Source organism: Actinia tenebrosa, unplaced genomic scaffold (assembly GCF_029948245.1).
Source record: "Actinia tenebrosa isolate PJP-AT-01 unplaced genomic scaffold, QUT_ActTen_1.0 PGA_scaffold5__44_contigs__length_20552954, whole genome shotgun sequence".
In the NCBI taxonomy this organism is placed as follows: domain Eukaryota; kingdom Metazoa; phylum Cnidaria; class Anthozoa; order Actiniaria; family Actiniidae; genus Actinia; species Actinia tenebrosa.
The window spans coordinates 5,620,205-5,634,559 of record NW_028292582.1 but is presented as its reverse complement, the minus strand read 5'-3'; the positions used below and the strand labels follow the sequence as shown (position 1 = coordinate 5,634,559).

General features: G+C 38.2%; 3 non-coding genes and 2 pseudogenes across 3 annotated transcripts; 2 read left to right on the top strand and 3 right to left on the bottom strand.

Moving 5' to 3' along the window:
- Positions 1-3,548: 3,548 nt before the first annotated feature.
- Positions 3,549-3,621, bottom strand: Trnat-agu (transfer RNA threonine (anticodon AGU)). The gene has a single exon. It is a non-coding gene; the product is annotated as a tRNA-Thr (tRNA).
- A 980-nt stretch (positions 3,622-4,601) lies between these two features.
- Positions 4,602-4,673, bottom strand: Trnae-cuc (transfer RNA glutamic acid (anticodon CUC)). Its single transcript has one exon. It is a non-coding gene; the product is annotated as a tRNA-Glu (tRNA).
- A 5,070-nt stretch (positions 4,674-9,743) lies between these two features.
- Positions 9,744-10,641, top strand: LOC148906378 (uncharacterized; annotated as a pseudogene).
- A 558-nt stretch (positions 10,642-11,199) lies between these two features.
- LOC148906377 (uncharacterized) lies at positions 11,200-12,773 on the top strand (annotated as a pseudogene).
- A 446-nt stretch (positions 12,774-13,219) lies between these two features.
- Positions 13,220-13,291, bottom strand: Trnae-cuc (transfer RNA glutamic acid (anticodon CUC)). Its single transcript has one exon. It is a non-coding gene; the product is annotated as a tRNA-Glu (tRNA).
- Between the last annotated feature and the right edge of the window lie 1,064 nt (positions 13,292-14,355).

Sequence of the window (14,355 nt, the reverse complement as noted above, 5' to 3'; positions counted from 1 at the left end):
CTTGATTGTTTTCAGCTATCTTAAAAACTTTTTTTTTTACTGGTAAACAACTGATTCCAACAGTTAATGCTAAATTTTCTCTCAAGATTAAAGTTTTTTAAACTTTTGACTCAGTGAATTCAACAAGTTTGTTCATCGAAAATCCGGCTCTTTCGTAAACCAGTCCAATCTACCTTCATTTTAGATGTCCATTAGATCACTTGTCATTTTGAAAACACTAAAGTTCAGGTGAGAAGTACGTGCTCTTGGAATACAGCAATATTAACTGTATTTCAGTTTAGATGGAGAATTGTGGAATAACTTACAGTCTCATCTATAACTGCAGTCAACTCCAAAATGAATGAGTCTCAATCGAGCGACCATTGTTTTGATTTATAAACAAGCTTGAATGATGTTGTCTCAGCTGAGTATTTTTTACATATGCTGTTTATTTATTCCTTCAAAAACCTTTCAGAATTTCTCAAGGAATTCCTCTAAACACATTTTCTCGTCAAATTGAATAAAGTTTAGTTTGTCAACTGCATGAAGCTTGTTTTGTCACTACCGCGCTATCATTTGTTTTGATTTAAAAACAAGCTTGAATAATGTTGTCTCATGCAAGTATTTTTTACATATGCTGTTTATCTATTCTTTCAAAAGCTTTCAGTATTTCTCAAGGAATTCCTCTAAACACATTTTCTCGTCAAATGGAAGAGTTTCCAGTAATTTGATCTTGCGTTTCGTGCAATGCATCTATGGATTGCCAGGGGCAAACAAAGCAAGTCGTCACAAGAGATTTATGCGGACGATTCATATTTTCCACTAAAATCCGTGATTTGGTGGTGAATATTGTACTTTATCTCTCTAATTTTATTGTATATGAAGTCGAGGAATGTGTTATCATCAAATACGTAATTTTTTTTGTTTGAACATCGTGATATTACAGTCGGAAAACTCGATTTTCTTACGTAAGCTAGATCGTGAAAGTACATAGAGACACTTCGACTAATTGTCTCAAAATAGTAAGATTTTTGAACGGAATTACTCAATAAAGTATTTTCTTATTGATACATCAGTGTGTGTCAAGTGTTTCTTGTATGATATGAAGTGCATCCTATGCTTTTCCTCGGACATGCGAAATCTAAAGATATTTTACAAAATCTATGTGGATGTTAGTTTTTGCTGTGGTACCGTTGATTCAGTTTAGTTTGTCAACTGCATGAAGCTTGTTTTGTCACTGCCGATCTCCTGTGTACCCCTGACATCACTACAATCTGACCAATCAGGAATCGCATGCTAAAAATAGCTCAGGCTTACCTGTTTCAAAACAGCTGGAACAGTAATCCGGCTTAAACACAGAGATGATGTTGAAGAACAACAGTTATTAATTTACCGAATTTAATTTGCTTATATCCTTATTCTTATTTCTGTTTCAATCATATACCGACGAAACTGTGAAACTCATTTATTCGAGCTTATGATTATTTGGGTGTTGTGGACAATTTTGTGGACGTTAATTAGTCTAATACTGTAACTTTAACTTTTGATATCAATTGGTAATTGAATTCATTATCAGTTGTAAGACTTTATATAAGCTTTGCCTTAATTCAAAATGGACAAAAATATGCAAAAGATGTTCCTAGCTATATTACAAGAAGAAGTACTATTTTAGTCAAAAACAAGAATATTAAGTTTAATTTAACAAGAAAGTTCGTCAGTCCTAAGGAACGTACCAAACACTTAGAATAATCAATACATGAGTAATCATTGTACTGGCCAAAAGAGTAGCAACTTAATTGAAACAGATGTTTTGGGAGTTTAGTATTTTTTGGCAGGATTGAGCATCAGCTACTGGTTTTAGGATCGGTTTTCCTAATATTTTTTACGGACGTGAATAGTATGCGCTGTATGACAACTTTATCTTATTAATGTTCCGTTTCCTCATTCACACACAAATCAACAAACAGGTATTAGTTGGTTTGAACATTCAGCGCATTTCTTCACATACAACAACTTCTGTTGGTGTACTACGTTCATTTAGTAGAGTATCCACTAGCCCTCAGCCAAACAGTTACGGTACTCCTTACCTTTTTCAGGGCGAAATCGGGCTGATCTAAAACTTTCTTCTCTGATGGTGGCCAAGGCAAACGAGTTAAGAAGGAAAGAAGAGATGGAGAAAAGGAACATCGCCTTCATTTCTGGCATCTTGAACCTAATTATGTTGTTTCAAGAGGAGATGAATTAAGCTTCAGAAAGCTGTCTTTATTGTATGACCATACGCCTAGTTGTGTATGGCTTTATTGCAACTACATAACTGACTTTAATTATTAAAGCTGTTTAATTATTTGTGTGGGATGGTTGCACGTGCCATGACTTTTGAAGTCTAATAATATAAAATACGTTTCCAAGTTGCAATATCATTTACAAAATGGTATAGAACAAAATAAATAACTTCAATGTTTTTGTAAGACAGCAGCGTGTTATCGAGAATTACGGAATCCCGTATTTTTTTTCTGTATAATTCCTTGAGTTGTTTTGGTTTTGAGCCATATCTATTTTCGTACTATTTAATCACTTGAATTTACATTTCTCGGAGATTGTTCGGTAGTAATTTCATGTGTTTAATGATATACAAGTTCAATGGAATGTTCAACATGTGAAGTTTTAAAAACAAAAGCGCTGCATAACAAAACAAACAAAGGAAACCCCGAAAATCTGGCTCTATTCAAGGCGATACAGATATGTATTGCGTGCAATGTTATTTTTCGTATTTGAAGGGCTTCTAAAAATTCCACTCACTTGAAATTTCAGGAGCAATAAGTACAATGCCTAAACTAATCATAATGTCGCGCAGAAAAAAATTCTTCGTCGATTTGGTTTTTTATGGCACCGTGAATAGACACAATATGATATGTAATAAAAGCGAAAAATGCTTACTTTTCTAATTTTGTAATTAATTGCAATCAGGCCAACCGATTGATCTCGATTTCTCGTCATCACTGGTTACTACATTGATAAGCGAAAATATCGTAAAAATAGTTTGTCAGAGAACGAAATTAATGCATTTTGTGGATATTACGGGACTCCGTTGATATTTCATAGTTTCACGATCCAAAAATATTAAAACTCGAATAATTTTAAAACTGAACAATGAAAATCTCTGAAACTTTCTGACCTTGAAGACTACCATATTATGTTTCAGATAGTGAACTCCGTTTCTCCGGGTCTGGTCAAATTATGCCAAAAAATAGATTTAAGAAATAATCACATGACGTCACTGTGCCTTCAGGGCGCGTCCGATGGTCACGAAATATACACGATTTAAAACTTCCATCTATCCCTACACTTAGTATAAACTCATATTTGGCCAAGGTATATCTGGTGCCGCGCAGTTTGCATTACAAGTAGAGGAGTCGTGCTTCAAAATTATTGTATCGAGCCACCTTAATGTCACCAACGTTCCCCCGAGAGGCCGCGATGACGTAACGTGAAATCGAAGAATTAGGGGCATTCAAATGGGGCATTACAAAAAAACTTTGATAGATGTTTTCATGCTCAAAAACGTATTAAGCCTTTGGAGAGACTCGAACTCTCGACCCCTGGTTTACTAGACCAGTGATCTAACCACTGAGCTAAAAAGGCACTGATTATGAATTAATAAGCAAAGATGTGCTAGGAGAATGATAGAAAGTATTGTTGATAACTTCGTAAAAGCAAAGAAGGATTAGTTAGGATTGGACGGATGGATATCATGAACGAGAGAGTCATGGGTCGAGCTGGACATACAAAGACGACGAGATTGAGAGTGTGTAGACGAGTAAACCTGTGACGGGAATAAATTAATGAAATATTTGCTTGCGGATAGTGTCTTTATGTTTTCATTTATTCCCTTTATTTTATTTGTGGTAAGCAATATGGTAATGTGGTGGGGTCAGGAGGAAGACCATTTAATGCAACCCCATTGAATAATAAATAGGAACAAATAAATATGGTCAAATATGATCAAATATTATACATGCAACAAAAAGCTCCAAAAATACCTTTTAGTTAAAGTAGATGGATCAGCTAGATTACTTGAAAAGGCAATCAGGCATTTAAATAGAATTAAGAACAGTTAATGCAAGAGTTTTATGAACTTGGAGAATCCGGGTATCGATCCCGATACCTCTCGCATGCTAAGCGAGCGCTTTACCATTTCGGCTAATTCCCTTGTTCTTTTTAACACATTAAACATACTAATTACGCTATCACTACTTTATTCAATCAAAGGATTCGATGTTTCACAAAAGGTTTGTCAATATCACTAGAGAGGATGCTCAAATATAGAGATACAAACATCTGTAGGTAAAAAAGACATCAGATCGGTTGTTACAACGTAAGACCTTCAACCACATACTAAACACAATTTTGAACAGTAACGAACCTAATGGCTTAGAGTGCTCACACTAAATCCGTGAAACAAATAATAAATTATTAGCACTAAATAGTGATAATTAAACAATAGAAAACAAAGGATTCTGTATGAAATAGTACTAATTAGTACTATTGAATGTTCACGGTTTTAGTGTGTGCACTCTATTTGTTTTTATTGCTTACGATAAAAATAATTTATCAAAAAAGACTTCCCACACCGGGAATCGAACCCGGGCCACGGCGGTGAGAGCGCCGGATCCTAACCACTAGACCATGTGGGAATTTAATCTATATTTTAATGAAAAACGTTCTTATAACTTTTCCTGTGCTATGAACCAAGGCCCAGTTGTACGAAGGGTTCATAGCGCTATTGGATAAATTTTATGCAGCGGATTCCTTATTCGATAACCTCATCGACTTATCCACTGGATAAGATTTATCCATCTGATAGCACTATCCACCCCTTGTACAACCGGACCCACAGGTGAAGAAAAAAAAAAGATATAGCAAAAAGAGCTTGAAATTGTCTAATCTTAATCTTTTGGCAGCATCTCATAGTCGAGCCCAAAAAATCCTCGAGCCCGAATGAGCTATTGACTCATAGGACATTGTTTTAGTCACATCCAGCTAGTCTGTCAAATATATAGATGCTACAAAGTTTTGATACTAAAGTAAAATTCAATGTTTTGGTTTTCAAAGCCGGCACTTTATCGCTACTATTAGGTTATAGCTTATAGCCTAGCTTGCGCTCATGCAATCACGCAGCATTGATGATAGACCACTGATCTGGATTTGACCAAAGTCTTTGGAAGAATAGACCGGAAAGATTGAAAGTTGGTAAACCAATGGTATGTGTTATTCTGATCGGAAAGTTCCGCAAAACTCGGTCTCTTCCGATTGAGGGAATCCACTTTTTTTTCGTGCCACCTAAACCAGACCATTTCAGACCAGAGCGATTTGCATTGGTAGTACGATGGACGGAGCCATGACCATGGTTAGGGTTAAGCAATTTCAACAAATTGACGTTAACCAGATTGTATACGTAGTGTCGAGAGATCGAGTAGACACTTGGAGATGTCGAAGGGTTGTCGGTAGGACAGTTTTTTTAAAGAAAGTTTTTTTGCTGAAATCTTTTTTGTTCTTTATTGATTGAGTAGGACCATACCTCCAAACATCCAGTGCTGAAGCGCAGTATGGCAGCGCGAAGCATTTACGGCTATGCCGGAGATTTCGGCCCCGACACCGCTATCCAGTGACTAATCAGGAAGCTCGGCCGAAGCCTAAGGGAGAGGTTAGTCGGCCCCTAGACCGTAGATGATTAACCCCTTTTTGTTTTAGCTTCGCACCAGTGTCCCAAGATGTGCAAAAGGGACAGCATGGTGGTCTTTAGCAAGGGGGGGTCCTACATGGACGCCAGAGACACGCCGGGGTAATGAGCCCCGCCCCCCATGTAGACCTACACACTACAGATTACTACAATAAACACTAATACAAAAAGATAATCAAAACATCATTTACATATAGAGTATCATCCTGGTCTACCTAGGATTATACTCATCAAAACACTTCATAGGTATATTCAAGCGAACACAACGTTTTCCCTTGCATAAACGTTACACAAGTACAAGTGAAAAGAAGACAAAGAAAACTACTCTTAGGCTGACCAGGTTATAACAGTTATATCCGGAGAAAACTTTCCCAAAACATTCCAGGATCTATTGAAAAAACGCCTTGATTTTCGACTAATCGAACGTTTAGAGTAACAGAGCAGATGGATATTAAGTCGTTTCACAAGCTTTGCTTTAACCACAGAGGCAACAGGGAGAGTACCTTCAAAGCAATACTCATTCCTACCCAACCACACAAAGTACTTCAACAGATTAAGAAAATAGGAAAAAACAGGTGGAATAATCTGCCGTTCATGATTGTCATATCCAAATAGCATATGACGAGATTGAAGGGATGGCGACAAGGGAGTAACACGCAGAAATAAGGTCTGAGCCCATAGTAACAGTTCTTGCATGAGGTTACATTCAAAGAATAAATGAACTGGAGTTTCCAAAGGATGTCCACAAAAGCATGAAGGATCAGCAATGTTCATACCAAACTTGACAAGTCGATCACAGGTATAGAGCACTCCATGGCAAATCTTCCACGATAGATCACGAACTTGACGATCCAAAGGCATAATGTTCACTTGTGACCATGTGTCTGTCCAATAGAGCTCGCAAAAGATTGGGCGAAATTTCAGAACGCAATTAGGAAGCATAACATTCCTTTCAATGATATTTGAATAAACAGATTTTGTAGTAAGAGATGAGATAGACAATGCACTACCATCAGAGGACCGCAGAATAGCAAAAGTTTTCAATTGAACTGAGAAATGGCCACCGACGTATGCCCAAGCATCTAAAAGTGAGGCATAAAAATCCGGTAGTAAATGAGAAGGATAATATGCAGGATATGAAAGAACAGAACGTAAATCATCACCAAATACTTTCTCCACAAAAAAGGAGAAGAAAGCACACCATTTCGATGGGGACAGGGCCCACCGCTTTATCCACTGACAATGAAGTGCGCGCACCTTTGATTGTATATCAATTAAACCAAACCCACCTTGAGTGGTGGATTGGAAAAGAACGTTTTGTGACACCAAATGCTTTTTCCCCGACCAAAAAAATCCAAAGTACACTTGGAAGCTTGCGCCAAGACCCAGTTTAAGCTTAGGTTCTAGGATGACAGTGCCTCCAAATGTCAATCAAGCGATTTTCATGGAATAAGATGGGAAGGACATTAACACTGTCATAACTAGCAGGTAGTACAGAATTAAAGGATCGACGATCCAGAATAGGTGTAAAAACCGTATTGAAATCCCCTAAGAGGAGAATGTCAGACGTAGGATCAAGCCTATCATTTACTTGTGTCAAAAAACCATCTCTTTCAGGATTGTGATTGGGAGCATACAGGGAGACGATAGAAACTTTGCAAGAGTCATATTGGACATCTAAATAAGTGAAGCGGCCATTGATACCCGAGTACTGTTTAAGTACAGAAGAGGGAGAGGCACACTTTAACAAAATTGCAGTACCACCAGAATGCTTTGTGTTGAAATCTCCAAAAGCTAGATAAGGAGAATTATCAAACCAATTATTGAGTTCTTGTTGTGAAATACAGTGAGTTTCTTGGATGCTCACAATATCAGGCGGGCGAGATAAGGAAGACAGCCAAAAAATAAATGTTGTTCTTTTCACATACTCTCGCAGACCATTTATGTTTATAGTGAGAGCCCTCATTTTAAACAAAAATCAACAAGTATTTATGATAGTTTCAATATTCTGAATAACTGCTTATTAATAAACCATCAATTTCAACATTTTCAATAATCATAACATTATTTGTAACATTATTCATATAACACATGACATTACGTAAACAATTCATACTTCAATACAAATCCTTCAATATATGATTAGAAATATAGATAACTATATAAATACGCAAGAAAAATTAGGGTTTCTTTTTAGAACGTTGAGTAATAACCTCCTTTGGATCCACAGATCTTTTGAGGTTACGTAAATTAGTAAAGCAAATGTCCATCCCTTCAGCAGGTTTTTCCTTCGTCGTGTTTTGTTTGACCATATGACTAAATGAAGGAGAGGACAAAGATGTTCCCAAGGAAATTGAAGAGTTAGAATCACACGACAGAGATAGTACTTCACCATTTTGAAGAGAATCCTGAGAAGAAGGATTAGGAAAAAGCGGTTGCGAAGAAATAACTTCTGAGGAGGAATCCTTTTGCAAAGAAGAACGCAAATCTGTAGGTTCCTGTACAACTTCAGTGATCACACCTGACTGAGATATATTTTCTGTCAACTCTTGAGACTCCTCTGGGAGAGAAAGAGCAGGATGTTGCGGAAAGTCCTGTCCTTCAGGACGATCTATAGCGTAACGAGGGGGTTCAATAAGATCCTTCGAGCAAGCATAAGAATGGTGACCTTGCGCACCACAGCGGTTGCAGACACCTTTTAGGGGACATCTTGTATTTGAATGTCCCCACCAGTTGCATGAGAAACGACATAATGGCTGACTACGGTATCTAATAAGAGCAATAAACGGGTCCAAAAGAACACTCGTAGGAATATGCTCATTTAATGTCACAAAAAGCCGTCTATCTCCAGTTTCAAAGCCAAATTTGTCTAAATTTCTCACCACTTGATTTACGCTCCCATATTTTTCAAAGTATTCCTTGATGTCGTCATCCTCCACCTCACAAGGGAGGTTTGAAACCGTCACAACTTGTTGAGGTGATTCAACCCCATTGAAAAAGCAAAAACAGCCCCTAATATAGATTCCTTTCGTAAATAACTGTTCCCTTTGTCTATGAGATTCCTCCTTAAACGTTTCTCTACAAGAATAACCTGTATTAGACACCTGAACACATTTTATGGCAGTACGCAATTCGTTTCCAAGAACTTTTCCAATGGCCGCAATAATTTCATCCCTAGTGACCGGCTGTCTAAGCCTCTGTAATTGACGTGGAAGCCCTAATTCTAAAGTATTTGGCCTATGTACAGAGAACATATTTGACCAAAAAATAATATACCAAAAATATTAATAATCAGTGCCCTTGAAGGAAATATTCCTAGGTTGTCGAAGTAGGACAAACCTAGGGAATAATCCAACAGTGGGAGGAGGATACAACTCCAGCTCTTGACTTCAGAAATCTTGATTCTTGAGTCTTGAGAATCTTGAGCCTTGAATCTTGAACTGTGAATCTCAGATCTTGGACTTGAATTTCTACACCGACTTGTAAAGAAAAGCTTCACCAACTATCGGCAATCGTGAGCTTACTTGCAAAAGATGATGAACCCCTTGCTATGATTAGCACTGTATGCTAAGTCTATCTGGTGGCTACCTTCCTAATGCTTCCTTAGTCCGTGTGGGAGGTGTTTTGAAATCTTACTAGGAAAAATAGACATGCGCAAAAGCTAACAATCGATTTTGGATCTTTTATCATCATAAACCGTAACCTAGAACCGACATGAAGAACGAACGAAGCCTATCGGGAGTGACGTCACAGGTCATTGAACCAAGACTATCTATGGCAGTGAACGTCTTGTTAGCTACTCCATGTTATTTTGGATTTTCATTCGTACTTTGAGGTAAGTATTTTCGTTTCTCTTCCAGGAAAACAACAGGGTGAAGTGACTCTGCTAGAGGCACATTCTATAAAATATTAGAAACGTTCACCCGAATGACCTTGTAGAGGTGTTCACATAGAACCACGTGACGACGCCATGTTAACCTTATTTATGGGTCATTCTGACATTTATTTCGTTCTCTGTTAGATTATGTCTGGCAATGAAGCTGGTGACACCGCAGAGGGCAAAAATGCACAAATAAACAAAGCTATTTTGGACAGTATTGAGCGCCTAAATGTAAATATGGCTCAATTAGGCGACCATATGTACGGCCGAGACGAAGAGCTCGAAGAACCCGACGACAGAGAGAGCGAAATTTACGAACCTGATGATGTTGCTTCGTTTATAAGCATCCAACAAGACTTGGATACGGTAGCGAAGACTAACAACAGCGCTAAGATAAGCGAAGATGTCGATAAAGGTGGTGTGTTGTCCAGCTGGAACTAGACCTTGAGACTAAAGCACCGAAGGTCAACGATGAAATTGCTGGTGTGGTAAACAAACTTCATCTGCACAGAGACACAGCACGCCGGAAAATGTTAAAGTTCGCTTACCGAAGAGTGAAAATAGTATCTGGACTCAGTTGCCGACTCGTACTCGAGCGACTGATGCAAAATTGCAAACTACACAACAGATACTGTTAGCCACCATTAACTGTCAATTGGAGGTGACGAATAAATTGCTAAATTCCAAAGCGTCGAAGGATTTGTTGACCTCCGCCTTAGATGGGTTAACATTGGCTATGACTGCCAACTACGAGATTAATCAAAGACGTCGAGATGTGGTTAGACCGCAGTTCAAGATAGAATTCGCCAAAGGGTTATGCAGTTCTACTAACCCTGCCGACGAGTTCCTCTTTGGAGGGGACACTTCAAAACGAGTGAAGAAAATTGCAGATTTGCAAAGGAGCAAAGTGTGCAAAGGACAGCCCACTTATACAAGTACTCGTGGGCGAAACCGATTTGCCCCCTACTCACGAGGTTATCGCAGAGGTCGAGGCAGATCAGGGGCACGTACCTCGACATATACGTCGCCGAACAGTTATTAACAATCTGATAAGAAGCCATCTAAGGCATCAAATTGGTATGTAAATAATTCAAAGTTATCATGTATTATCAATGATCAACAACCCTTTTTTGCTGGCAGAACAAACCAGTATTTTTCTGAGTGGGTAAAACTAACAACAGACCCGGAGGTCCTAGATATTGTGAAACATTATCACACTGAATTTACTGAGGATCCATGTTTGTTCAGTATCCATGGCCAGAGGAATTTTAATGCCCAAGAATCTAATATTATAAATAATGAGGTTCACAAGTTGCTTGATTTAGGGGTGGTTAGCCCCTCTAGTTATGAGCAGGGCGAATGTTTATCCCCTATTTTTGTCACTCCTAAACGAGATGGATCCTATAGATTAATTTTTAATTTTAAAAATTGCAATCAAGCTGTCCTCTATAGGCACTACAAAATGGATAATTTAAATTCTGTTATTAGTATGATTTCCCCAGGGGCCTACTTTGCTTCTTTAGATTTGAACATGCTTATTATACAATTCCTATTGCTGTGGAACAAAGAAAATTTATTATATGAATTTAATGCTTTGCCCATGGGGTTGTCCAGCTCTCCTAGAATTTTCACCAAGGTCATGAAACCCCCACTAGCCTATTTAAGACAGAAAGGATGTACTATTGCAGGATATATCGATGAGTTCTTCATTCAAGGGAATGATGCCCAGGATTGTTGTTCAAACCTAGGAGAAGCAGTGTGCCTTTTTCTCCGCCTGGGTTTTTATGTCCATCCTGAAAAGTCTGTACTTATTCCTTCGCAGTCATTGACATTCTTAGGTCTTATTTTGAATTCAGTGTCAATGACTGTTTCTTTAACTCGGGAAAAGAAGGAAAAAATAAAATCTCTATGTACAGATGTATTGGAGGGAGTTTTCTTTCCAATTGGCTTTTTGCATCAGTACTGAACCACCGTTTATCACGTTATGTTTTTATGTTTCATCCTTTAGTAGATCATGGAAAGGTGAAAGGTATTATGCTTTCCCGCCCTTTAGCTTGATTCCTCGCTGCTTAAACAAGGTAATCAACGAGCAAGCGGAAGGATTGCTAGTGGTGCCAGCCTGATCCACAAAGACGTGGTTCACCAAAATCTTACAGATGCTAACCAGCCAACCGGTAGTGATGGTGTGGAAGAGAGGGTCCCATCTGTTAGTTCACCCATCAGGCCCAAAGACACACAGCATGCAAGGTTGCTTGACGCTGATGGCGTGCCCAGTATCAGGGAATACTACCAAAAGCAGGGCTTTTCTGGACACGTTACCAATGTACTAGTCAATTCATGGAGACCTGCCACTCAGAAGCAGTACACAGTCTATATTAAAAAATGGACTCTATTCTGTAGTGCAAGGAAAGTTGATCCATTTTCACCCAATTTAAATGAGGTGTTGGAGTTCTTGCATACATTACTTAGTTTATCCTACTCTGCCTTAAATACTGCTAGTTCAGCTTTGTCTTGTTTTGTGATGATTGACAAAACACCCGTAGGGCAGCACCCAGTGGGTTGCCGTTTTCTTAAAGGGGCCTTTGAACAAAAACCCCCTTCTACTAAATATTATGGAATTTGGGATGTCAACCAAGTCTTGCTCTACTTGAAGGCTTTCTCACCTAATAAGGGTTTGTCACTTAAAGAGCTTACTTATAAGTTAGCTACTCTTTTGGCTTTAGTAACCATCCAAAGGAAACAAACATTATTGCAGCTTGATATTAATAATGAGTATTTAAGGAAATCTAAAGATGAATACATTTTCATTCTTATTAAGCATGTGAAGCAAAGTAGGCCTAATTACCCGGTTTCACCAGTTATAATACCTAAGTATACTCCTGATATAGATATTTGTCCTTTTTATGTTTAGAGGAATATATTGAAAGAACAAAGGAGCTAAGACAGGATAATGTTTTGTTTATTTCTAATATTAAACCCTATAAATCTGTGGGAGCACAGACAATGTCCAGATGGATAAAGACAGTTCTAGAAGGGGCGTCCTCGTTTCTCCTCTTTATAACTCTATTGTTTATGGTCAGCAACCGACTTTGTGTTGAAGAAATGACCCGTGACGTCGCTCCCAATAGGCTTTGTTCGTTCTTCATGTCAGTCCTCGGTTACTACTCTTTATGAGATAGAATTCAAGTCAAACTTCAACTTACAGGTAAGTCTCGTTTAACTCTCTAATTCATTACTATCATTACTTTACTCAATTACAGAGTTCAATGTTATGCGACACTTTTAGCGTTACGCACAGTGTTCCCATGCGATGACCAAGAAAACCGAGTTGAATAGTTTACCACATTCTATACCTATGGTGCTCCGCTCGCTACTAATTGCGCTATCATTACTATACTCAATTAAAGGGTTCAATGTTAAACAAATGTTTTAGCAATATCACTAGAGAAGATGTTCAAATATACAAATGGGACGATCTGTAGTAGAGGCCGTAAAAATGAAAAGAGATGGGTTGTTAAAAGGTAGGAACTTCGACCACATACTTAATAGAACGTTGAACAGCAAGGACCCAATGGATTATTTGTTTTTATTGTTTAGCGATAACATTGTACCAAAAAAAATTCCCACACCGGGAATCGAACCCGGGCAACGGCGGTGAGAGCGCCGGATCCTAACCACTAGACCATGTGGGAATTTGAGTTATGAATTAATGAAAAACGTTACGTTACCTTAAGAACCTTACACCTTTTCCATGCTATAAACCAGGGCCCAGGCCCCTTTTTAACAGTCGTTTTTCTTGGCCGATATAACATCATATGATATTCATATATTAAACATTATATATTAGGCCCCGTCCACACGTATCCGGAAATTTGTGTACCCGGAAATTTTTTTTGCAGAAACGGGTTGCGTCCACACGTGTCTGGAAATTTTTGTATCCGTATCCGGAAATTTTCGAAAACGGTCTCCAGAGTGGAAATTTTCGAATACCCTCCGAATACGGATACGTGTGGACGGTCGTATCCGCAAATTTTCGAATACGCTGATGTACACACGATTTTGCGCATGCTCAATAAGAAAAACTATCCGTCAAAGAGACTAGGCACTAGCGGGCATCAGGTCGGATCAAGAAATTTCCGGATTCGTGTGGACAGTGAAAACGATTCGAAAACGATTCGAATACGCTGCGTGTGGACGCGAACATTTTCCTATCCGCAAAAAAAAATTGCGGATACAAAAATTTGCGGATACGCGTGGACGGGGCCTTATACATATATCAAACCTTGTGCTGTTATACTTTTTTTTTTTCCCTTTTCCTGTGTTTTCTTTGTGGTTTCTCACTGGCTTTGCTTGGAGAATAAAATAGGAACATATTAATTCTTTAAGAGAGAATTCTTTTTGTATTCAAGAAGTGAGCGCCAAAAACTATTTTCTTGAAGAAAGGCTGTTGTACAAGGCAAAAAACCTGTTATTCAGAAAGTTTGACTTGTTTGGAAGTGGAGATGACCGATGAAAATGGAATCAAAGTGTTAACCCAAAGCAAAAATTTGAATAGACATTTCTGATTTAGCGACATATGAGCGGAATAGGCATATACTAGCGGAATTAGCATAAACCAGCGGAATAAGGCTAGAATCATCGTTATGACCAGAAAACTCAATAAAATAATGAAACAGCTTTCAGTAGACCTGTTTTATTTAACTTAAGGTATTGCACAATTAATATCGTTAACACTACCTGTTTTATTAAGTAGTAT